General features: G+C 35.9%; 2 long non-coding RNA genes across 28 annotated transcripts in view; one reads left to right on the forward strand and one right to left on the reverse strand.

Moving 5' to 3' along the window:
• The window catches only part of LOC129057743 (uncharacterized), a 388,559-nt gene that overhangs the window by 130,878 nt on the left and 231,184 nt on the right, over positions 1-26,497 (forward strand). For 23 of the 24 annotated variants that reach the window (XR_010136346.1, XR_010136330.1, XR_010136333.1 and 20 more), the window contains one exon: positions 9,971-10,034. This is a non-coding gene — a long non-coding RNA (uncharacterized LOC129057743). Of the gene's footprint in view, positions 1-4,993; positions 5,160-9,970; positions 10,035-26,497 lie in introns of all 24 variants that reach the window. The other variant, XR_010136337.1, reaches the window with a different exon arrangement.
• Positions 21,501-26,497, reverse strand: part of LOC129057742 (uncharacterized) — a 32,673-nt gene continuing 27,676 nt past the window's right edge. For 2 of the 4 annotated variants that reach the window (XR_010136327.1, XR_008522482.1), the window contains 2 exons: positions 22,141-23,250; positions 21,501-21,670 (listed from right to left, as the gene is read on the reverse strand). This is a non-coding gene — a long non-coding RNA (uncharacterized LOC129057742). The remainder of the gene's footprint in view (positions 21,671-22,140; positions 23,251-26,497) is intronic. The other 2 variants (XR_008522485.1, XR_008522486.1) reach the window with 1 other exon arrangement.

The following is a 26,497-nucleotide window of genomic DNA, read 5'->3' on the forward strand; positions in this document are numbered from 1 at the left end:
GTGTCTCAGATTATAACAAATGGTGAACTAGGGGAGGGAGAACAGTGGGTAATATTAGGAATAAGATCACCCCATCTGCTTAGGAGACTTCAGAGAAGAGCTATTGAAGCAGAGACTAAAATTAACACCAGATCAGATCACTAGTTATTTGGTCTAATAGTGATTTTCAGTGAAGTACATGATCCTCTAGTCGACTGAGACCAAGAACCTGTGCTTCTATTTCAACAAGAAATGTAAATGTTAAAGTAAGAAAAAAAGATTAAAGATTAAATTTAAAGTCTTCCCAATGAGAAGGGGAAAAAAAGTATTTTTCCACTTTCATGAGTATAATGCTGGCTGCTTATTTTCAAAATGTTAATTTGCTTTTTCATAATATACTTAGTAATTAGTGAACAAAACTATAATGTACTGTGGGTATGATTTAAAGGCTTAAATGACAGACTCTAACTACAATAATTTCAGTTCTGATGTGTTGTTAAATAACAATATATTCTAAATGAGTAAACTTGGAATAACTAAGCCATTGGGGACTATTGGCCACCTGATAATTAAACTTGATCTAACATGGACATCAAAACCAATTATATGTACTAAGCAGAAAGACAGGTCAACTCCTCAGAGAGATGAAATGAACTTAGACAGATGGACAGAATGCAAATCATGCAGGTTTCTTAATGAAGGAGAAATGAAATGCAATTTGAAGCCCTATGAAAAATCTGGATAGCTATTCCTAGAGTACAAATCGCTGAAAAAAAATTAGGTTGAAACTAGATGGATTGCCACATTTCCAACCATCCAACCTCTAGAGAATTTAGATTTTCAAGTCTTTTAGGCAATGAGGTTTAGGACAAAATGGCTTTTGTGGTGTCTTTGTATTAATTTGCTAGGGAGGCCATAACAAAGTGCCTCATGCTGGGGGGACTTTAGCAACAGAAATTTATTTCCTCACAGCTCTGGAGGGTAAGAGTTCAAGACCAAGTCATCACCAGATTGGTTTCTTCTGAGAGCCTCTCTCCTTAGATTGCATATTGCTGTCTTCTTCTGGTTTTCACATGGCCTTTTCTCTGTGCCTGTGCATCTCTGGTGTCTCTTCCTCTTCTTAGAAGGCCACTATTCATATTGGATTAGGGCCCACCCCAACAGCTTCATTTCACCTTAATTCCTTCTGTAAAGACTATCTCCAAACAGTCCTATTTCAAGGTACTAGGGATTAGGCTTCATCACATGAATTTTGGGAGGACACAATTCAGCCCACAGCAATATTTATTGCACAATTTAGACACAATTTAGAGAGCGGAAACATCAAAATACGGAAATGAGTAGAGAGAAAATCAGTTGAGTACCTTACCAGAGGGAGGTTTTGATCTGTTGGTAGGGTGACCAACCATCCCGATTTTCCAGGAACTATCCTGGTTTTAGCACTGAAAGTCTCATATCCTGTCCTCAAACGACAATGGTTGGTCACTCAGTGTCGTGTGCTGGATACTCTACAAGTATAGTTAAACGTAGGAACATGTTTAATGACCCAAGGAATTGTGGTGGTATGATAAACAAATCATTATGTTCTTTAAAATTTTATTAGAAGTGTAAATTATACTCCAGCTAGCAGGCCTCCATATGAGTATGAAGTTGAATCCAGGAAGGTCTCACATCATTGGAAAGTTAACAGATCTACAGTTTGTATAAGAGTGGCACCTTCTTAGTGGCCAGCAAACTTCTCTCAAATGTCCCTCAGTGACAGATTTTATCACTTAAATGTAACTTCTTTTCTGTCTTCTTAGGTTTTATTCAGGGAGAAGAATATTTTTTCCCCAAATTCCAGGACTTATATTTAGGATGGTCTTAAGTCCTACTTTTCCTGGGACAGTCTCATTTTACCTATTGTTTCAGAATAATTTTTAGTAAATACTCCTTAAATTCTCCAGAAGTCCCTGTTTGTGAGATAAATTACATGGTCACCCAACTTCTGTTGCTCAAAGTTCTTCTGGCTCCATACACTTCTCTGCTTTTCTCTTCGTGTGACAGAGCAGCTTCTCCACTAGCCATTCACAGGCATAGATTCCTCCAGTCCCTGTGTGATTCCTCTCTTCACTGTCTGATCAGAGCAATGGAGATGGGACTCGCTTATTTTGTTTTAGAACCCCCTACTTGACCAGATCTTGTATTTTGATAACAAAAGAGAAAGTATAATTTTTCCCTCAGCAAAGAATCAGGGGACAGGAGCTTATATATTAGGGAGAAAATTAGAGAGTTTAAAACAATGCAAATAAATTACATGTGTGTGCAACATACTTTCAGTAATCATGAAATCTCAAGGGATTTCAGGAAACATATAGTTGAATCTTCTCCTTTTGCCAAGGAATAACATGAGGCTTACACAGAGGAAGCAATTTGTCATAGAGTATAACCTAATTTGACCTAGTTAGAAGAAGATTTCTGACCACCAATGAATTTGATATTTCCATTACCCAAGTCAGGTATTTTTACCATATGAGAAGAATATGATTACTGTTTTCTTACAATATCTTTTCTGGGCTTCTTTGTATCTTAAAATAACATATTTGTTTTCCTAAATGCAATTCTATTTGGTGCATCTTAGAAAAAGTATAAAATAGATGTAAGCCAAAGAAATCTAAAAAATTGTAAGTCCACTCCTTAGAAGTGATCACAGAATTATTTTCTTCCATTATGATTCCAGTTTAGTGCATGTAATCATGTGTGTGTGGTATGTGTGTGTAGGCATAAATTTGTCTGTGATACCTATGTCTGTGATACAAATTGAGATTGCTCCATCTTATGATATACATTAACTAGACCGTTAAACCTAAATATATATTATGAACACATTTTAGCCAACCATGATGTTACCACTGAAGATTTAACTGATTTTTTCTTTGTTGTTGTTGCTATTATAAAAAATGTTGCCGGAAGACTCTATGTGATAGTGTTTGTAAATTATTACTTATATCTGTGCTGCTAGTTACCTGAAGTGAAAAATTACTAATCAGAAGTCTGCACATTCTTAGTCCTTTTTAAAATGCTTTGCATATGGCTGCTCAGGAAGGTTGTGCCAATTCACACACCTGCAGCACTATGGAAGCATTTCTGTTTTCCTCCAACCCTTGACAACACTGGCAGTTCTCTTTTTATAGTTTCTGCCAGCTTGATAGAGAAAAATAGTGTATTCTGGTTGTAATTTGCATTCACTTCATTATGATTATACTTGTGCAGTTTTTACATGTTCATAGGCCTTTTGTAAAGTGCCTGTTTCTATTTTTTAACCTTTTCAGTTCTTTTGATTTGTTGTTTATCTTATCATACAGCAATAGATCTTTATAATAACACAATAATGTATTAACATAATCACTGCTTGAGTTGATACGTGTTGTAAATACATTTAATATTTTTCAATTTCATTTTAATGATTTTTTAAACTTGAAGTTTTAAAAGTGTTGCCCTATTATGTCTTATTTTACTTATTTTCTGCACCCTAAATATTATAGAAATACTCATTCTTATATTAGTAATCCATTTTTATTAATTGATTCATTCATTTTTACATTTACATATCCCTCCAGCTAGAAATTGCATGTGAATAAAGTGTGAGGTAGGGATGTTATTTTATTTCTTTTTATAAACAATTAGCTGTTTATGTCAATGATAATCATTGAAAAACCCACTATTTTCTATTTGAAATAGCTCGTTACCATATTACTTCCAATACTAAAACACCACAATGCATTTTAATATATGTTGCAACAAATTTCAGTATACTACAGACTTTACTTCTAAAAAATGATGTTGGATATTGTTTCTTCCTCTTTCTTCTTGATGAAGTTTTTAATCACTTTATTATCTCCCAATATTAAATTAAGTAGAGTTTTGAATAAATTTTAACGTAATAAGAAAATTTTTGGGGAGAGGTAAAACCATGTCTTTATCTTTAAATAAGAACCTTGTATGACTTTTCATTTTCCCATATATGTGTGTGTGTGAGTGTTCTTTAGTAAGCTTCTGAAGGGTGTATTAATATTATTGTTTAAGCAACTAATATCTTGACATGTCATATAGTGAAACCAACTATTTTTCAGTTGATTATCTCACATTGTATAGGTCAGCAATCATATTATTTAAAATTACTGAAATTTGGTTTTAATTTTTTCTTGTGTTATTTTTCTTTCCACTCCCCTGGAAAATTTATACCATTATAGAATAATAATAGTGATAGGAAGCACTCCTTATAACAGACTTTAATATATATGAAGGCCTCTATTGCGATATTTGTTGCTGATATCAGATATATATATATATTTTTCATGTTAATTACTTTGTTTTTAATTTTACTTAAAGCATTTTTTTAAGTTTACAAGTGAATTTCAATTTCTATCAAACACCCTTTAGTGTTCTTCAAGATAATATTGTAGTTCTTAGTCTATCACTTAGAGTAATAAAATGTATTAGACTTTTTTAACTTTGTGTCCTTTCTTGCTCAGAATAAATTTTGCACAATTATAGATTATAATCCCTGAACTTTTATTTATAAAATTTTACATATGTTACGTTTATATACATCTATGTTAATAAATTAGGTTGTTTCATAAACACACACACACATTGTCAAGTTTTTACAACTTCTAAAATCAGTCAGGATATTTTCCCAAAACCTAGGTTCTTTATTTATTATCTGCAATTATCTTTTTCTCGGATGATTGGTAGAACATGCTTATGATATCAATCAAGTCAGTATCTATTTGACTGGTAGTTCTTGAACATGTTTTTCCATTTCAGGAAGGGTAGGCTGACGTACTTACATGGCTTAATACAATAAACATGTAATCATCATTCAAGCCACTATCTAATATAGCATGTTGGGATGGAAGGATTTTGTTTCACTCAGGCATTCCCAGTTCCACCTTCCTTTCATTTTGTGGATTAGTCCTCCTGTAGGCCTTGCACAGGTGAAAATCCTGGCTGTATCTACTTAATTTGACAGGCAACGGGGAGCTTTTGAATATTTGTGTGGCGAAGGCTGGAGGTCACAGATGTATGATATACTTAGTAAGTGCTGGGAGAAGAAAGGAGATCTATCAGGAGGGAACAAGGGAAGGAGGAAACAGATCTACTCCACTACGCTAGCACACAGAGGAGGATGGAGAATGGTGAGTGTGAGGTCACTATGGGCTACGCTGTAAGTGATGTACAGCCTTTCTGCTCATATATATTTGTGTCATCAGAAAGAAGAGGAAACCAGATATTTCTATACCCCGATAGTCTCTGGCAAATGAATTAATTTAAATCATTTATTTTTTTGTTATGAAATTGGGTAATTCTTTAAAGTTTTTATAGTTATTAGCAGATAGTTATACAGATTTTTTTATTTGCTAGTCTCCATCTATGGTTAAAGCATTTCCTTGCCTTCTTCAGTCTCATCTTTCCTTTCTGCCTGCTTTTCTTCCTCCCTTTTCTGTTTCCTTCTTCCCTTGTTCCCTCCTTTCTGATAGATCTCCTTTCTTTCGTCTCCCAACACTTACTAAGTATATCATAGGTCCGTGACTTCAAAGAGCCATAAAGACTGTCTTATTACTTGTGCCTACCCACTGTCTAGCACTGTGCCCTTCTCAATTTAGGCACTCACTAAATCACCAAATTGGACTTAAATTGAATCAGCTATTTCCCCGGTTGCTCTAATAGCCTCCAAATTGTTTACTCAGCCTCCAGTAATATACCCAATATCCAACACACACTGCCAGATTCATTTTCCTGCAACACAACCCAGACAACCTCCAGCATTCTGCACACAAATATTCAAGAGCTCCCCATTGCCTGTCAGATTAAGTAAGTGCAGCCAGGATCTTCACCTGTGCAAGGCCTCTCTATTCTCAGGTGCTAGATCTTATTTCTCATCACTCATGCATACTTGCTTTGTGTTTTAACTACTCGCAAGTCCCATTATAATACTTTATATATGTGTTGTTTTTCAAAATTCACGATATGCTTTCCTCTTCCTTCAGGAAATGGCTCCAACTGAAAAGCCCTTGTATTGCTCATTCTGCCTTCCATTGGCTTGCTTGTTCTTTAACGGCTTGCTATATTCTCTCTTCTACCCTCAACTCCATGGACCATTTCTCTTCTTTCTCTCACAATCACGTGTGGCACATTGGAGAAAACTCTAATCACGGAGGAAATTTCTGCTAATATCAGCTGTGCCTCTGATTACTCAAAGAAGAAACACATTTTGGCAGTGTTCTCTACTATTTATCTGTCTTTTAAATGTTGAGAATAAGCCTAAAGACCAAACAAAAGCATCTATTTGGGGAATCCTAGTCTGAGACAAGCTGATGGAGAGATGATTTTGCCAAACCCAAGAACATAGCTGGGTCCTCTGAAGAGGTACTAAAAATAAAAGCATAGGCTTTCATAATACTTTCTGGGGCATCTGCCTCTTAATTCCAAATGAAAAAGGAAAGAGTTTAAATCAACTTTTTGATAAAGCATGTCTACATAACCCACACACACACAAAATTATGGTGAGAAAGGCTACATGGCCATACGGCTCCTGACTAAATTAAATGGTAATGTCCATTTCTATTTAAAAAAGGTTTATATTTTATTTATACTTGATATTTCAGTAGATATAACATAATTTCCAATTTAGATATGGAAAAATGAAAGTGTGCAGAAATTACAGCTTAATGCCTGGGGTAAGAAGAGAAGAAATTCACCTTTTTACAATTCAATCAAATGGAGAATAGGAGCAGTTAATAATTGTAGAATATGAATAATCAGATAAGACATTTTCTAGTGAAAACTCATAAATTTTATTTTTGGAGTACATTAAAATTCAGTTAAATTTTAAAATCACAGCATATCTTGAGCCACAGTGAATAGTTGCTGTATCTATAGAAATCTATTTTAGAAATATGCAAGTACAAATTATAGAATGTCAGCATGCAATTTGATTTTATGTGCTTTTCCACTAATATAAATAATGAAGCATGCTGAGAGCATTCAGATACATTCAGCTGAGTATAATTAAAATACTGAGGTATAACATGTTAAAAAAAAGAAACAAATTAAGTACTAAAATGAAGTAGGTAGAAATACCAGCAATTCAAAGCGATAACTATGCTGTGATTACAGTATTGTGAATAGACTAAATCTAATATTTTGGCTTAAAATGAAATCAGTGATAGCTGGAAAGTTAATAGAAGCAATGCCTTTATATTTTCTGCAAATAATGGAAAGGTTTCATTTCAGGAACACACATTTTTTTTTGCCATCTCTGGAAATAAGTCTCCATGGTATTCTGAATAAGCATTCTCACCCAAATGGAACAAACTCTCTGATGAAATTGGCCACTGGGGCCTACAACAAATAATTAAAATGGGATTTGGGAATCAGTTGATTTTTTATGTCCAACACTCCCTATTGGTTTAGTTGAATGAGGGCAAATCGGCTTCTTCAGACCATGTGAAAAACACAATTGAACTTCCTGCTGGTCACCACTAATTACACAGCGATTGTGACTGCCCACTCCAGGCTGAAGGCAAATTTCCCTTTAGGTTTTGTTGCTGAGGCCCTCCAAAGTACCAACTATTCATTCATGCTTGCCAGGGCTGATTTGGAATAAGAGATACTGGTATTCTGATAACAAAGAGCATTTGAATAACTGTGTTCCATTCTGTCCCATGAAGCACTAACTTTAGCCCTACTATGTTATAAATGGGGTCCCTAGGTTTTTATAGAACCTACATTGTGCTCCAACCTCAAGTTTCAACTGGGGCTTCTAGTAGTTACTTGGGATTTATGAGAACCGATATCTTATGAGATGAGTAAGAAAAGGTGACTTCATTCTATAACTACCAACAAAATACTAAATATTTATAGTTTGGGGAAGAAGAGATTGGAGCAGGTGAAGAGATAAGAGCAGAATCTATTCTCCACCAACTTCAAATCTGGGGCTAGAATTCCAAAGTTAGATTTAGAATCGGAGTAGTAATATACAAGTAAATACAAGAACTCTTTTCATTGTTTGACCTTGCTGGGTCTACTTATTCTTGGATCCACAGTTTTTCTCTTTTTTGAGCAATTCTTCATTTTGTGAATCATATCCTTACATAAACCCCTGAGAAAAGGTGAATGAGAAGCAACCTTCCTTAGTCTTTGCACATGTCTCCTGTTGGGACAAAAGCAATGCCTTACCTTCTTTATCTATAAACATTAATTGAACTTGTCTATCGACAGGTGTTCAACTACCACTTGTATTAAACTTCTTGAGCATGTTCATCCTTACTCTTAGAATATTCATTTCTGTGATTTATATACAAAACAATGAAAGAATGATAGAAAACATGATTTACCAAATTGCCAAACTGTGCAACCCTTTGCAAAATTCTTAATATCTCTGAGCCTTAGTTTTCTTATCCGTGAATAGTAATAGCAATAGGTAATCTAGAAAGTTGTGGTGATGCCAGGCGCGGTGGCTCATGCCTGTAATCCTAGCACTTTGGGAGGCTGAGGCTGGCAGATTGCCTGAGCTCAGGAGTTGAAGACCAGCCTGGGGAACACAGTGAAACCCTGTCTCTACTAAAATACAAAATAAATTAGCTGGGCATGGCAGCGTGTGCCTGTAGTCCAAGCTACTGGGGAGGCTGAGGCAGGAGAATTGCTTGAACCGGGAGGCGGAGGTTGCAGACAGCCCAGATCATGCCACTGCACTCCAGCCTGGGTGACAGAGTGAGACTCCATCTCTAAAAAAAAAAAAAAAAAAAAGAAAGTTGCGGTGATAGCTGTACAAAATGCAAGTTCAGCACGTACTGTACCATAGTGCCTTGTGCAGAGTAGGTAAGTAGGTGTCACTAAGTGTTGGTGTTACATTATTGTAATTTGGAATTACTGGGAGGGGACATCAAATTTTCATTAACAGCATAAACTTTTTCTACCCTGTTCTCATATATAGGTTATTTTGCTTAAGTGAAAGCTGTGCTCTTTTGTTTTTTATTTTTATTTTTTGAAATAGGGTTTCCCTCTGTTGCACAGGCTGGAGTGGGGTAGCATGATCATGGCTCACTGCAGCCTCAACCTTCCAGACTCAAGTGATCCTCCCACCTCAGCTTCCCGTGTAGCTGGGACTACAGGAATGCACCACCATGCCTGGCTAATTTTTCTATTTTTTTGTAGAGGTGAGATCTCACTGTTGCCTAGGCTGGTCTCAAATTCCTAGACTCAAGTGATCCTCCTGCTTTGGCCTCTTAAAATATTGGGATTACAGGATTAAGCCACCATGTCCAGCAGTGAATGATTTTTTAAATTTTTTGAATATCTATTAAGTTTGAAATTTAAAACAAAGTTTTTTCTCATTTAAAGAAAATGGAGAACAGTGAATACTGAGAAGTTTTGAAATATTCATGTTTAATTTTGTTTACCCATTGCTTCCCAAACATATTTGACAAAGAAACACTTTGTGTGTATAACACCTATTAACAAACTGCATATGGGATATTAAACAAAATGACACATCACACAGAATTATTATAGTTCTCATGTAATAGCAGCTTGTAATGAATGGATGAATTTGTACATGAAAGAATGATGCTTTTCTTACCTTCATACTAGGTTATAGATGTGGAATGTCTCTTCTACATTCCAGCCATCCAAATCTTACCTCGTTTCTTTCCCAGATTAAGTGCTATACATTTGCAATTATAGCAAATAATTTTTCTGAATTACAGAATATACTACTGGTTGTCAGTCATTTGGCATTTGGTTCTATTCAGTCTTGTTTTGTTCTATAATTGCCTTGTGTGTGAGTCATTAGGGCAGCTCCAAGGAGTAGAAGAGTGTGTTTGTCATTGATTTTATACCATTCTAACAAAACCTGGCGTAGAACTGGGAGAAATACACTATAGTGGATTTGTACCTTTTAATCTTATTCTTCTGTAAGTACTGTGTGTTTTTTTTTTTTTTTTAGCATCCAGGGATTTATTGCCCAAAATGATGCTCAAGACCTCTCACATCAGCAGAAGAACAAAATGGTGAGTGAAGTTACCCAATTTCTGCAGAACGCATAAACATCCTGAATGTAGGTCACACTCATTGCTTGATGTGCTGTGCATGTCATGTTCCAACAAAGCAGCTGCCACGAGTAGCCAAACTCCCGGAAAGCAGCACAAACCCAAAAAGAGCAGCCATTTGGAAACACATTTTCATTGACAATTTGGGGAAGTTGGGCATTCACTTAAGAAAAAGCCATAATTCTGTAAGAAATGAGCAATTTATGCATATTATAATCAAATTTATTTTTATATCCAGCTACTCCTACATGTGGGATAATTCAGTCTGGGAAATCATGCTAATTAGTTAGAAATCCATTACACTGTAAGTCTTGTAGCAGATGCAAATGCTGTTTCAAGTATTCTTACAACCATAATGCATGTGCTTTTATTAGAATGCATTCCCAGTGGTGGGCAGTTTGTTGGTGAACCAGGCTCTAAAGTTCATTTGAGGGAAAACACTTTTACAAACACCATTGATGGCATTTTAAATGCATTTTTTATGTATTTTGCTTTAAACTATGAAGAGAATTCCACCTGTCAGAAGACTGGTCAGAGCAGCAAATTTTTCAAGGCAAAATAATAATGATGGTAGTGATAGTGCTGGATTCTAATGGTCAATGAGATGCATCTTTGCTGAACTCAACATCTGGGCATGCCCTTTGCAGATCGTATGGAAGAGTAATGAGCTCAGAGTAGGACTGGAAAGACTGAGATTCAGAGACAGTGTCTCTGCTTGTGGATCACCCTGGCCATGTCACAAGCCTGTTAGATGTTGTGCTCTCTCCACTATAACCACAAATATCAGAACTCTCTCTGTCTTCATCAAAGAGCTGTTGCAAATTTAGACTAAGATGGATATGTAGTTTCTTATTTAAACAGACAGTATTTGGGGATTGTTGAAAATATTCTAACCCTGTTAAAAAGAAAAGCATGGTTCGAATCATGTAACCTCTATTAAAGATTTCATATACTGCACATTAATAGTATTTCAAAATAAGTAGTAAACCACAAGATCTAATTGAGGAGCTCTACTGATAAGAGAACTACCTTATAAAAGATTCTGTGATGAGTTAGGGCTTTGAGGTCTAGGAACTAATGGCTAGAAAAGTGAATTTGGCAAAATTTGTATTTTAGCTCCATATTTAAAAAAGAGAAATGAATATATACACCAGTCTTTTTCCATTCATAACAACAACAACAAATGTCCCTGCACAGTTACCTGCTCTTCCTATATGCCCATCCTTGGTGAATGCTACCTCTAAAACCTATAATAATCTGTAAGCCAGAAACCTAGGTTGATCTTTGGTCTCTCCATTTACCTTCCTGTCTAGTCCACCAAATACCCAATTAATTCTATATCCTAAGCATCTTTAAAACCTACTCCCTCTCCTTTTCCCTCTGCCTTATACTTTATGAGGCCATGGTGTTATTTCCTCAAGAACTTTACCTAACAGATTTCTACACATCCTGGGCTTTCTCCCTTCTATCTACTCTTCTAAAATCCAGTATCAGGTTTATAAAGTGCAATTTTATTGTAAATTGTTACTTTTAAAATTGAAATATTTAAATGAGTTCAAGGAGCCTCCAGATAAGTCCCTTGTGAATGACCCCTGTTTGCTTTTCCTTCTGACACAGGCTCTAGGCAGACTGAGAGTGGCTTTTCCTGAGTTCACAAATGCCCCGTGCTCTCTCTCACTTCAAGGATTTTGTATAACTTCATTCTGATTAAAGTGATTTCAACCCTCTCTACCAGGTCAACTTCTTCTTTCCTTTAGTTTTCAGCCAAGATGTCTATTACTCTGGGCAGCATGTGCCTTTCTCACCAATACTTGATTGACCCATGCTTCTAATTTGCCCCAATATGACCCTTTGTATTCTCTGATCACATATCACACTTCTCTGTATACTGGTCTTGGTTTTGTAAGAAACTGGGGGTACTTTTAAAAAGATTGACTCTTCCCTACCCTTTGTTTTTTCCCTCAGAGATTGGCAGGAGTAGATATTTGATTTTCTTGAATAATATTTATTTTATTATATAAAGATGAATGAATCATGAAAAAGATCTTAATAAATAACAACTTTAAATCCTTTTTAGAATAGTTCTTCAGCCTGACCAGGAAGCTCAGCGATGTCAATGGAAATATTCAAAATAGTCTTAACAACACAGGTTCTTTGGCAAACATTGTGAATTCACTTTTGCAGTAAGAAAGACCAGAGCTGAAATCTCTGCTCAGGTGTTACTTTGTGTTGTTAATTGTTTCTGATCTATGGAAACAAGGTGAGAGAGCAGGAAAGAAATCCCTCACCGCCCCTCCTTGCCCTGCAAATATATCCACCGCTATATTCCAAACAAACAAACATGACCACTTACAATGCATTCCTTGAATTGAACCTTCTAAGGGTAATCAGTTAATTCTAGGATTTTAATAATAAAACAATCACAAAGATTTAAAGTATTAAAAGTGTTCTTCTGATCCAATTGAGGCATGTACAGTAAGTAATCATTCCTTTCCATCTTCATAATCTTTGACCTTTGAGAAAACATGTAATCTGAACATTACAAAGAACTACTCCTGTAGGAGTTAATTAAGCCTTTCAAAGCCCATTAGAGATAAGTATTTGCAGACGTGTGTCTTGGTTTTACTGTTGAGTCTTGAAAGCTTGTACACTCTTGCTGTCAGACGCTCAGAATAGGTTTTGGCTTCATTGAGGAAAACAAAACAAAACAAATGAAAACATTGTCACCAGGGTATAGCCACATTTATTTGGTTAATTTAGGCCAGCTGTAGGTGACATTTTGTTTCTTTCAGTTAATTCAATCAAGAAGAATTGTGGGTGAATATAGCTGGTGACCCATGACATGCACAGTGTAAATGGTGCATGTGATTACAGATCAGAGACCATTTCTTGCTTGGGAAACAGTAGATATCGGAGCCCACCAGTTAAGATTCCAGTTAAGATAGGTAACCTTATGTATGAGAGTTAACTATTCTGTTTTATGACTGCAGTAAAGGGGTATTCAACTGCCCAGAATATTCTTTTATTTGCTAATAGATTCTAAAAACCCTCTACTTTAGGAGAGAAAAGAGATAGCCTTGCTTTGATGCATACCATAGGCTGGAACCTATGACTCAAATGACTCCACTCATGGCACTACTGTTTGTTTTTCCCAAGAACAACCTTTGGTATGGCAAGAAGTTCAGAGGCATGAGGTTACCTTTGAGAAATATAAGAAAGAGGGGAAAGGGGTCAGAAAGGAGATTGTGATAACTAACTGCTGTGCTAGTGACCTTGTGATGGCATTTCTTCATCTCGTGGAATATGGAATCTAACTGCCAACATCTTTTGAGGTTGCATATAAAATGACCAGCACTTAGGTGTCTTAAGTTTACCTAGTTCTGAGCTAGGTGCAGAGAGGCAAATGAAAACGAACACACAACACACAGGACTTCATATCTGTGAGACTTGCCATGTCTTTGAATGCATGCTACTCTTGAGAAATACGACACTATTGAAAGACTGAAAAATATGTTATCTGTTTGCCTATTTGTTTATTTGACATTTATTCATTGAGAACCTTCTAAGTGGAAAGCACTGTACAGGCATCTAATATAGAGGGTGGACACAAGATTGTGTGGTTTAGGAAAATACATACCAAAGGGAGTGGGATTTGGGCAGCTTCAGGTAGAACTGTTGGTTGAGGAAAGCAAGACATGAATAAGAGACAAGTTTACATGTAAAATATAAGCTTTTAAATTCTTCCCATGGGCCACTTGGGTTGGAAAGACTTGAAGAATGAGTATGAGAGGAGAGGTCACTTTTTCCAGCTAAACAAGTATTTTTTATTCCCTGAAATTACACAGAGGTTTTTAATTCTTTATTTTGATAATTATTGGGTAGTTAGTTGTTTTATTCAAACATTCATTTACTCAAGTATTGACTTTTATTTTTCCATCGTGTTTTCATCATGGAAAGATGAAGAGCTTTGAAACATGCCTTTGAAATATGCTTTGCCTCCGAGTTGTAAAAGCATGGACAAGTTATTTAAATCCACAACATCTTAGTTGATTCCTCTGAAAATGGAAAGAAGAATAATACCCATTTTCAGGGTTTGTGAGCATTAAATGAACTAGTGCCTTGTTTAAAACACAATGATGTTCTTGATGCATAATTGCGGCTCTAAAAATTATGGGAATATCTGAATCTTACCATCAAAGGCACTGTAATCTACTTGGGACAACAAGATGTTTACATAAAAACGTGGGAATTGAATGATAGGGCTGGAGAATGACAGGCTTATTATTAAAAGTGATGATTGCAGATGATCAGTGCAATGTTATCAGTGAGAAACTGGTCTTTGTCAAGAAAATGGGGGCAAAAAAAGGCAGGGAAACCTGTACAATCTGTGGCCATAAAGACAGATTTTAGAGTCTTTGAATGGAAGGGAGCTCATTCGTTTTCATCTTGGCTTTTCTTTTCTTTTGTCCTTGATCCTAAGGCTTGAACTTTAAGTAGTTTCAACTTAGTTCAAAGTTCATAAACATTTCTTTTCCCACCCAGTATATGCCACCTCTTGGCCTAGTGCAGATGGCTTGAGCCAGAGGATGGCCGTTGAACGTATTTATCAGGCTTTTAATAACAAACATGCCCCTTCATGAAGATGCCAACATCTGAAAGAAAAATTTAAAAAAATTTAAAAAAATTTACAAAAAATGCCAAGAGATTACAGACAAGGGTGTTCTCAGCCTGTGGCTGCTTTAAAGCTCAATATACAAACAGAATATTATAAATCATTTTTCTCTCTTTTTTTCATTGTCCTCCTCCTTTGTTCTCTCTTTTCCTTCTCTCCTTTCAATTCTTCCTTTTCAGCAAAGACATATTTTTCCTAAAGTCTAAGTAACATTTCCAAAGGTAAAACGTTTGTATCAGATTTATGTTCCACACTGTTGAGCACATATTAAACAAAGCCCAATATATAAACATATTAATTCATGAACCAAGCCAATTAATATGAATCATTTGCATAGAAGAAATATTGTTGTATTTGTCAAGGAGACTTCATAAGATTTCTTTTAATTGGAATTTTCCCCAGCACATGTAAAATGTGAGTTCCTTTTCAGTAATTTCTATATTTTTTTTAGGAAGACATCTGTTTTGTAAAAGAAGACACACCTGCAAGTCCAATTTCAAATGTCAATGTAGTAAACACGAATTACTGAGGAAAAGAAAATATATCCTAAATTATTATATTCCAGTCTTTCATTTTTGTTATCAGAGGGATTTGAAATAAAGTGCCTTACCTCCAATATCATTTCAGAAGTCACCTTTCTATTATTTTGACATGCAGGACAATTTCCCAGGTTTCAGCTTATGGGTAAATGATTCAATGTGACTTGTCTTCATCACAATTGAACATTATCATAAAACTATTATTCAAATGTCCTGAACAAAGATTTCTAATCTTCAACAAAAGACATACAGTTAACTACCATTTTTGACATCTTAAAGAATTAATCAAGATTTTTCTAAGTGCCAAAAGATGCAGAGGTGGAATGGTTTTTAAAGTTTCTTTTTCAGTCAGTGAAGTAAATTGCTGACTCTTCTCTTTTAACTTCCAAGAAAATTTGCAAACTGAACAGATAGTACGTGCCTTAAAGTCTAAAGACTTATCTTGGAATATGAAATGGTTGCAAGAAAAAAAAAGTAATTACTTCATGTAGATAACTCCATCGAATAATCCTAGGTGGTTGATCTGGAGTTATGCTAAGATAGGAGAATTGGGCTCTGTTAGGGAAATTATAAAATGAATTTAAAAAGGAATAATAAGAAAGGCTATTTTAGAGTTTAAAAATAATGAATTTGATCTGAACATAAAGTTTTGGATGTTAAAACTTGAACCCTTGAGGGATGGATAAAGTCAATTCAAATCTGCCTATGATGGAGTAATCTTGGATAAAAATGGTAGAGGAATCAGATTTTTCTTTTGAGACAGGCAGTCCAGCATCTGTTAAATGTCGTGGCAGTATTTCATTTTCTTTGACCTCTGGGGCTTCACAATTGCTGTTTTTGATGCCAGAAATACTCTTCTTTCTCCTCTTCTCATAACTAACTCTGCCTCGTCTCAGCTGTCTGTTTGAATGCCTAGTAACAGATTTCTGCCACCTTCCACTTCCAACCATGACTACCTTAGGGTCTACATGATGTGCCTAAGAACATCTTGTATTTCTCTTTCTCAGCAGTTTGTTCACTTATCTAAAAACTTATTTTTAATTAATATCATTGTATCAGGTATCTATTCTTACTGTGGACAAGGGCTGTGTTTGTCAGGTACATTGGCATGAACTTAGCATGTGACACAATGAAAGTAGCTCACAGAGACATATACAATTTTGCTCTTTGACCAATTAGAAGAAATTAAAAATTTAATTAGTTTTAATAATGAGCCTGTTATTCTCCAGCCCTGTCATTCAATTCCCATGTTTTTAACTAATCGTCTTGTTGTCCAAAGTAGATTACAGTACCTTTGATGGTGGGATTCAGATATTCCCACAATTAAAACTAATTGAAACTAATTAAAAATTAGTTGAGTAAATCACACACATATACTTTCACGTTTATTTGCAGAACATATATTTCAAGGTTCAGCCTCTGACCAGTCTCACTGGGACATACTGACAATAGCAGCCAATCAGCTATCACAGAAAAAGCATATTCAAACATCAAGGCCATAGCTAAGGAAGCCAGGCTTTGCGGTTAAAAAGTAAAATTAACTGGACTCACATCAAAACTTCATTCCACCCACCAGTGAGTTGATCAAGTAAAGAGGAGCTTGTTCCAGGCCTGCTGATATCATGGAGGAGGCTGCTCCATCTGAGCTCCTCTGCCTCGGGAAGGCCACGTACCACTCACACAGTCATGGAAGGAGCACTTGAGCACCTGCTCTGGGGTAAAACTTTCCTTTCTCAGCCTTTGGGTTGTCCTTTGCTATGTGTGAGGCTGAATTTTAAAGTTACACTCAGATATAAAAACTAAGGCGAAAAAGAACTGACTTTCCCAGGGTCCCAGCATCAGAAATGTGCTCAGCTGCCTCTCTTGAGACCCGGTTGCCCACCTACCCCAACATACTCAAGGTCGGCTCTGCTGGTGACTCAGATATAATGTGCTCTAAATAGCAGCATAATTTGGGGATCACATTCTCCTCATAGTGTTGTCCACCTTTACTCTTTAAAAATATATATATATAAAATTTTAAAAAATCATCAACCCATAATGGCAGAATTTCTTTTGTTGTTAGAATATTGCTTTCTTTGCTATAGTTTTTGACAAAAGAACCACAGTTCTCCTTTGATCCATCTTTGATTTTGATCTGCTTTGGAAAAGTGATTGTTTTACTTAATAGTTTACTTTTATTACTTTATTAATGAATTTAAGCTTTCCCTTCCTCAGACTCCTTTAAGCTAAGCTACCAACCTCGCATGTTGAGAATGACTCATTTTTGAAAGTAAAAATAAATGCATGGATCCATTTCAAAAATGATTCCAGAAGAATGTCATGCTTTTCTATTGTTTCAAATGCCATTTAACTTCTGTGACTTTGCATAGTGAACTCTTTAAGGCTGTTTCTTTTTCTGAAGTTGATGAAATTATTAGTTAATTAATCTAGTGACAATTTATGCAAATAAAATTAAATTCCTAAATGTGAAACATAAAAGCTAATATTAATAAAAAAGTAGAAGAATGGGTCTTTGTATGAACAAAATGAAAAAGATCTAAAACACACACAAATTATATATACATCAAAATTAAAGAAGCCTCATCAACAAATTGTAGCAGAGGAAAATTAACACAAGGATGACAACTGAATGGTGGCATTTGCAAAGTATAAAATTGGGAAGATATTATTATCTAGAAAAGGCAAAGGACAACACTAAGTAAGCCAAAAAAGGTAAAATCTCCTGTGGAAAAATTGAGCAAATAATATGAAAGGAAATTCAAAGAGAGGAACATCCAAATGACTAATAAAAACATGAGACAATGCTCAACTTTTTAGTAACCACAGAAAAGTAATTAAAACATTGAAACACCCCTTTGCATACTTCCAGATGGTAAAAGTCAAAAGCCTCAAAACATTAAGGGCATAAGATAGTGTGGCAACCTCCATGCACTACTGGTAAGAGTATGAACTGGTATAGCCATTCTAGTAGGGCTTATTGAAATTGAATATGTGCATCTGGGGGCCCAGCAGGACTTCACAGAAAATCTTAGATCCATAGCAAGACACTTTGAAGTAAAGGACTGAAAACATGATTATTGGTATATAAAATGTGTACTATGCATGGTCCAGAATATGTTTTAATCCCAAGGATCATATTTACATAAACTAGTGTGGATAGCTCCCAAGCATACAGAAATTAATGAAAAAAAAAAAAAAGCTGAAAAACAGCACGAGAATTACAGCACAATGCCATTTATATTAATTTTGAAAACCACACACGTTACTACATATATTTTAGTGTTTTAATTTTTTAAATAATATACAGAAATTTATAGAGAACAAGATAATATTCATTTATCCTTCTCTGACATAAAATTAATATTTTATACTAATTCTTTCAGATGGGTTTTCAAGTTAAGGAATATCAGATTTATATTTTCCAAGGAAATATCTATATCTAAACATATGGAAGGCAGGCATGAAGACATAATCCATATACTTGTAGAGAGGCATATGGCATAATGAACTTGGTGAGGGAACATGAAAACACAATAGATACAGTGACTTTATTTGGACTGATAATTATTGTTGGAGTAATCAGACCCAACACCAGGTCGTAGGGGCAACAAAGTCCAGTGGAGTCAAAGGATTGAGAAAAAGACAGTTTGAGAAGTAAAGTGGGACCAGGGGGCCATCACTAGTGTACGGAGGCTGCGAAGTCCCAGAGCTCTAGAAGCCCAGACTATTTATTGGTGATCAAACAAAGAAACAAATGGTGAGAATGTGGGGGTTGAAAGGACGCATTGCATTAAGTACATGATTTACATCTGCGACGGTTTAGCATATGCTCTGCTACTTGAGATAATGGGGAGCAGGTTCTTTTAACTCAAGATACGATCTATCCTGGGAGAGCAAGGAGCAAGGAGCCAGCAAATCTATTCCAGAGCCAGGAGCCCTGGATTCTATCCAAGCCACGAGGGATTTTATGCCCTGGGCTTAGATTACGGTGTGTCGGGGTAGCCTTCCACCTTTTGGCACAGAGCTTGGTGTTTCAAAGGTCACAAGGGATTTTAGATACTGGACCCCGGACATGTTCCAAGACTCTTTTACATTATGTCAGACATGCAAGCCCTGCCTCTGCTTCTCCCAACACACAGCTTTTCTCCCAACAATTATAGTGTATTATTGACTAATGAATATGAATAGTTCAATTGTATGTACCTGAGGTTCAGAAAGATGAGCAAACAACATAGAAATAAAAGCCGTGTGTATGTTGGTGTGTGTATGTGTGTGCAAGCCCATTGGTGGCTTTTTTTTGTTCTTGTTTTTGTTTTTGCTTCAGGTCATTTCCATGCCTATGTAAATCTTTTCTGAAGTTTCTGTGAGTTTTCTCTTCCCTTCCAACTTGTGAGGCTTGGAATCAGACCCTTCATTCAGTATCTAGAAAAGCATGGCCTGGAACTCACTTCCTCCCCACCAGCTTAATATTCTGATTACAATCTTGCCTGCCTTTCCAAGGTTGGTTCACAGTTGTTTCCTGAAATGTTATCTCATCACTCCAGTTGAAAGCAACATTTTCAACCTGGATCTTTTTCATTCCTGATTTCATCTTCTTGGCCTTTCTCATTCAGACACCTTTCCCTTTCTTATCATCTCCTTTATTCTCTGCTATGTTAGCTCTAACCTTGCTCTTCTGTAATTCACGATTATATTGCTCTTAAGACCAAAGGGCCTTTCACTATTTCAAGAGCATCGCATTTACTCCTGATGGAAATGTGAGTTCCTTACTGTATCCTATCTCCCTCTCCTTTTCCTTTCCACAAACATGCAGGCTTTTCTTTTAAATAATCAGAGACCTCTCCTGAAAGGCCAGACCAGCTTTAACAAGGTAGAGGAAGGTATTTTCCATGTTGGGACAGTAAGCTCCAGGAAGGGAATGAAGCTTGAACTGGCTGTGGGAGATGATCTAATGTTTGCTAAGACATTGCCGCACAGAAAAGGGGAGATCATTCTAGTGATTTTTTTTTTTTGAGGTGGAATTTTGCTCTTGTCACCTAGTCTGGAGGGCAATGGTGTAATCTGGGCTCACTGCAATGTCTGCCTCCCAGGTTCAAGTGATTCTTCTGCCTCAGACTCCTGAGTAGCTGGGAGTACAAATGTGCACCACCATGCCCAGCTAATTTTTGTATCTTTACTAGAGACCGCGTTTCACTACATTAGCCAGGCTGGTTTCGAACTCCTGACCTCAGGTGATCCACCTGTCTTGGCCTCCCAAAGGGTTAGGATTATAGGTGTGAGCCACTGTGCCCAGCCTAGTGAAATTTTTAGAAATGGAATTAGTAAGTTAAAGGCAATTAATACATTCAAGCCTTTTTAAAATAGATATTGACAGATGACTTCTCAGTAGGGTTTATAAGTAATTTATACTCTCATTTATGTTAATATAAATGTGCCTCTTTCATCTTCCACCAACTGGCATTGCTTCTGTGTATTAAATTTAAGTAATTTCTAATTTGTTAGATTAAAAAGTGTGTATTATTATTATACTATTTTTAATTTATTTGATTCCTCATGGGGGTGAACATCTTTCTTTCCATGTGTTTGTTAAAGTGTTCTATTCCTGTTTTGAGGAATTTGGTTTTTTGTCCATTGCTCATTTATTTACTGGTGTCTTTACATATTTATATAAAGAATTTAGCACTTTATTGCATCTGGAGTGTGTTCTGAGAAATAGACTAATAGCAGGATTCATATTTTTTAAAATTCCATTTCTATTACCCTAGCTCTTTTTATTGTTCTTATCCTTCTACTCTAATTGGAGATGACATATTTATTGCATAATAACTTATTTTATATATCCTTAGATTGGCTTATCACTTGCATATAACATAATTTCTTTTGCTGATAGGCAAAGGACTCCTTTTTTGATAGAGTTTATTTAAAGGTAATAATGGAAAATATCAAATCTGGAAATATCTTAAAACTGGTTTATATTTTTCAAAATTGTGTTCTATTTCTGTCTCCTTAGTTTTTCATGCACTGTAAGTAACTGAAGAAGTATTCTGCTTATTGATTTTATATCTTGGAAGAAAACTTTAATATATTTCAGAAGAAAGTACAGGAAAATAGATAAGTTATGACCACCCTCATCTTGTGTTAAAGCGTGTATTAACCAGATTCACATATGTGTTTGAATTTTAAGTGTTAATGAACAGAACTGGGTTTTCTACGTAAGGATGCTTCACACTTATGTTCATTTATTAATTAATTCATTCACTAATTTCACAAATGTTACTTGCCAGGGCTTGTAGTGTTTATAAGATATTTAATGGTTAATATATTCTCTTCTCTTCTCCATTTTGGGTTTGTTTTTTGTTGATTGGTGTACCAGTAAATTGGATCTAAAAGGAAATACAGATTAATTCAATGTAATGAAACATATTTAAATAAATGTGCATAGACATGTAACTACCTTGGGAAGCAAGGTGACCATTCCAAAATGCATAAAGAGATTTCCAACGTGTACATACCTCAGGACCACAAGCAGTAATTGTCAGTGAACAGTGCAGGATTGAGAAGGTGACCCAGGACTAAAAAGGGGCAAATGCCATTTTCATATTCATTTAAAAGGAGAAGCAGATGAGCTTTATGCCAACTCATGGCATTATTTTATTTTATTTATTTATTTTTAATTTTACTATAAGTTCTAGGGTACATGTGCACAACGTGCAGGTTTGTTAGATATGTATACATGTGCCATGTTGGTGTGCTGTACCCGTTAACTCATCAGCTATATTAGGTATATCTCCTAATGTTATCCCTCCCCCCGCCACCAACCTCCCAGCAGGCCCCAGTGTGTGATATTACCTACCGTGTGTCCATGTGTTCTCATTGTTCAATTCCCACCTATGAGTGAGAACATGTGGTGTTTGGTTTTCTGTCCTTGCGATAGTTTGCTCAGAATGATGGTTTCCAGCTTCATCCATGTCTCTATAAAGGACGTGAACTCATCCTTTTTTATGGCTGCATAGTATTCCATGGCATGTATGTGCCACATTTTCTTAATCCAGTCTATCATTGATGGACATCTGGGTTGGTTCCAAGTCTTTGCTATTGTGAATAGTGCCACAGTAAACATATATGTGCATGTGTCTTTACAGCAGCATGATTTATAATCCTTTGGGTATATGCCCAGTAAAGGGATGGCTGGGTCAAATGGTATTTCTAGTCCTAGATCCTTGAGGAATCGCCACACTGTCTTCTACAATGGTTGAACTAGTTTACAGTCCCACCAACAGTGTAAAAGTGTTTCTATTTCTCCACATCCTCTCCAGCACCTGTTGTTTCCTGACTTTTTAATGATCGCCATTCTAACTGGTGTGAGATGGTATCTCACTGTGGTTTTGATTTGCATTTCTCTGATGGCCAGTGATGATGAGCATTTTTTCATGTGTCTGTTGGCTGCATAAATGTCTTCCTTTCAGAAGTGTCTGTTCATATCCTTCGCCCACTTTTTGATGGGGATGTTTGATTTTTTCTTGTAAATTTGTTTAAGTTCTTTGTAGATTCTGGATATTAGCCCTTTGTCAGATGGGTAGATTGTAAAAATTTTCTCCCATTCTGTAGGTTGCCTGTTCACTCTGATGGTAGTTTCTTTTGCTATGCAGAAGCTCTTTAGTTAAATTAGATCCTATTTGTCAATTTTGGCTTTTGTTGCCATTGCTTTTGGTGTTTTAGTCATGAAGTCCTTGCCCAACTTATGGCATTATTTTAAAACTGTAGAAGACAATGGCCTTTGAGCCCCTAGAATAGAAAAAATACTTCCAGAAGCCAAAATGGGCTAAGCAGCAGTCATGTCCAAATTGAAGTATTTTTTTTTCCTTTTTAACTTAATGCTAAGGCTTATAATTCAAGAAAACGCAACAGACATAACACAAGTATTTTCATTTCTTTGTAGATTAAGTGTAGAGACATTGTGTGGCTACAAAGAAAAAAGTAAATTATTAGCTGGTAAAATGTATGTTTGAAATGAGCTTAGAAAATTATGAACTAGAGAGATTGCTAAAGGCCAGCAGGATGCTGTTGAATACTTTTTTCCATTTTAGCATTTTTATCAGTAATTTGAGTGGCAATACTAACTTGAAAGGTAACAGACTTTCCAAATTGTCGGATGATATTGTGTAAATCATCATCAGTTTTGTTCATTATTTAATTATTTATTTAAAAATCCTAAGTGGAATGAAAAGAACCAAATGTAATGATGTGATATTACTAAGAATATATGAAAATAAAAATTTAGATCTGAAAAATCTAATTCTATGAATATGGGATGGGGGAGGCATGATTTATTAGTTATCCATCACTGTATAACAAATTTAGTCTAAAACTAGCAGCTTAAAACATGAAGATTTATATTCTCACACAGTTTCTGAGAGTAGAGTAGTTTGGTGGTTCTGCTTTCTAAAGTTATATTCAAGGCTTAACGGGGGCTAAAGATGTTGTTGCTCAGATGACTCATTCACATGGCTCTTGGTGATGAGAGGCCCTGTTTCTCATTGTTTGGGCTTTTCTATTAAGATGGTATGTCCTCATGACATAGCAGCTGACTTCTGCTATGTCAAGAGGGAGCATAGCAGATATCACTTATAACCCAGCCTCAGAAGTGATAAGCTTTCACTTGTGTTGTGTTCTACATCACATAGACCAACCCAGTCATCATGCAATGTAGCAGGAAGCTACAGGATGGCTTGAAGCCAGAAGGGATCCTTGGGCCTGCATTGGAGCCTGGCCACCACACATGACTTGCTGTAGTTCTGTAAAAATGGTTTGGGGATTTTTTTGGGTTTTGTTTTTGGTTTGTAAACAGTGTAAATTATTGGTATGATGTAGCTGCCACGAAAGTTTATGTGATATAAACTTTTCACAGCCATATCATGGCTGTGTCCCCACCCAACTCTCATCTTGAATTGTAGCTCCTATATTTCCCATGTGTTGTGGGAGGGACCCCGTGGGAGGTAATTGAATCATGGGGGCAGGTCTTCATGTGCTATTCTCGTGATAGTGAATAATTCTCATGAGATCTGATGGTTTTATAAAGGGGAGTTCCCCTGCACAAGTTCTCTTGTCTGCTGCCAAGTAAGATGTGCCTTTTACCTTCTGCCATGATTGTGAGGCCTCCCCAGCTATGTGGAACTGTGCTCTTTTTCTTTATAAATCACCCAGTCTCAGGTATGTCTTTGTCAGCAGTGTGACAACAGACTAAAACAGGTGGCATCAAATATACACATGCACACACACACAAACATACACACACATATTATCTACTGTGTACTAGTAAAATTATAGATGTGATGAAAAATGTATGAGACATGTATATATATTATATATATGAATATATTCATAAGGAAAAAGTTAGGGAAATTTAAAAGTACAAAATATAAAATGGAGGATCGGCCTTGTATTCTTAGCCTGCATAAAAGATCCTGTACAAGAGATTCAAAAGGCAATAATCAAAGAACCATGATGTGAAAAAGGGAGTAGACTTGCTTTGTGTCTTTACAACGGGTGGGGATGTTCATCAATACGAAGAACACATTGGAAAGAAAACATACACTAAATGAGGGAAAACTTGTGTAAAAAAATGGAAAACTACTGAATTCTTTATCACTGCTTCTCCTTATGGAAAAATAGGGTAGCACTTGGTTAAGATATCAATAAGTATGTTTGAGAGGGATTTGAGCATTGAATGGATTATTCATTCCTTTAGTCATTATTTCAGAAGAGAGTAAATGATCATCTACTCACTATACACTGAGAGTTGTTTTTAAGGTCTGGATTGAGAGGTTGGTGAATGAGCAGGCAAAATCCTGTTCTTACCAGGTTTTTCTCTGATTGTGAAAAATATACAATAAACAGGTAAACTAATGCAAAAATAAGTTTACTTCACTGAAATAAAGCAAGCTAAGATAACAGAGTGTGATAAGGCATTTGTGGACAAGTCATGTAAGCTAGTGGTCAGGGAAGACTCCTCTAGGGAAATGAACATTAACACATTTATGCTGGAGGTTGAAATTTTTTGTTTGTGAAAAATCAGACCTTGGCGATGACTTTGAGCAGTAGGATATAAATAACTCCCACAAGTTTAGTGTTCCAATAGTGGAACACTAGGCATAAATGGGTTAAACCAAAGATCTGAATGGTGGAAGAATCCAGCTATGTCATAATGCAGGGAAAGAGAATTTCAGGCAGAAGGAACCATAAATGTAAGGCCCATTGGTTGGCTTAAGGGTAGTGTGTTCTATCTGCAAAAGTCGACCTCCCTTATTTGATCATCACAAGTGATGGGGGAGGGTGGGAGGACTCCAAGAATAAAAGGTAACATCAGCTGGAAAATCTATCACTTGTAGATAATGGTAACGAGCTTAAATTTTACATTAGTATATTCTAAGAAATATGTAGGTTTCAACATATTCTGCTTTGCACTTTATAAAATCATTTTGTTTGCTTTGTGGATTAAAAAAGGCTGTACTAAGGGAAACAATTAGGTGAAAGTAGGAAAAAGAATAAAAGACTATTTAATTGCTCTAGTTTGGGAGAAAAGAGATGCTGTCAAATTATTTGTTGACACATCTTCTGGAACAGATTTTGACTGGTTCCTGGGAATACAGAGACAGAAAAATAAAACTCATACTTAAAAAAATTATTCTAGGCTTTTTTCTCTGTTACATGGTTGTATTGCATAATGGTGAAGTTTGGGCTTCTCACGAATCTACCTCCCAAACAGTGAATATGGTACCTCATAGGTGGTTTTTCCACCCTCACACCCTGTCCTCTCTCCCTCCTTTTAGAGTCTTCAATGTTTATTACTTCCATCTTCATGTGGATATGTACCCATTTCTTAAAGAACTGAAAATAGAAGAATCATTTGACCTAGAAATCCTACTATTGGCTACCCACCCAAAGGAAAATGAAAAATTTCATCAAAAAGACACCTGTCCTTTTATGTTTATCACAGCACTATTTATAAGAGCAAAGTCATAAACTCAATCTAAGTGTCCATCAATAATTAATTGGTTAAAGAAAATGTGACATTTATATTCACCATGGAATACTATGTAGCCATAAAAAATAATGAAATCATGTCTTCACAGCAACATGGTTGGAGCTGGGGTTCATTATCCTGAGTGAAATAACTCATACTTTTATAAACCACTCTGCCTATAGAGAGG

The sequence above is a fragment of the Pongo abelii genome, chromosome 12 (genome assembly GCF_028885655.2).
Source record: "Pongo abelii isolate AG06213 chromosome 12, NHGRI_mPonAbe1-v2.0_pri, whole genome shotgun sequence".
Classification (NCBI taxonomy): Eukaryota; Metazoa; Chordata; class Mammalia; order Primates; family Hominidae; genus Pongo; species Pongo abelii.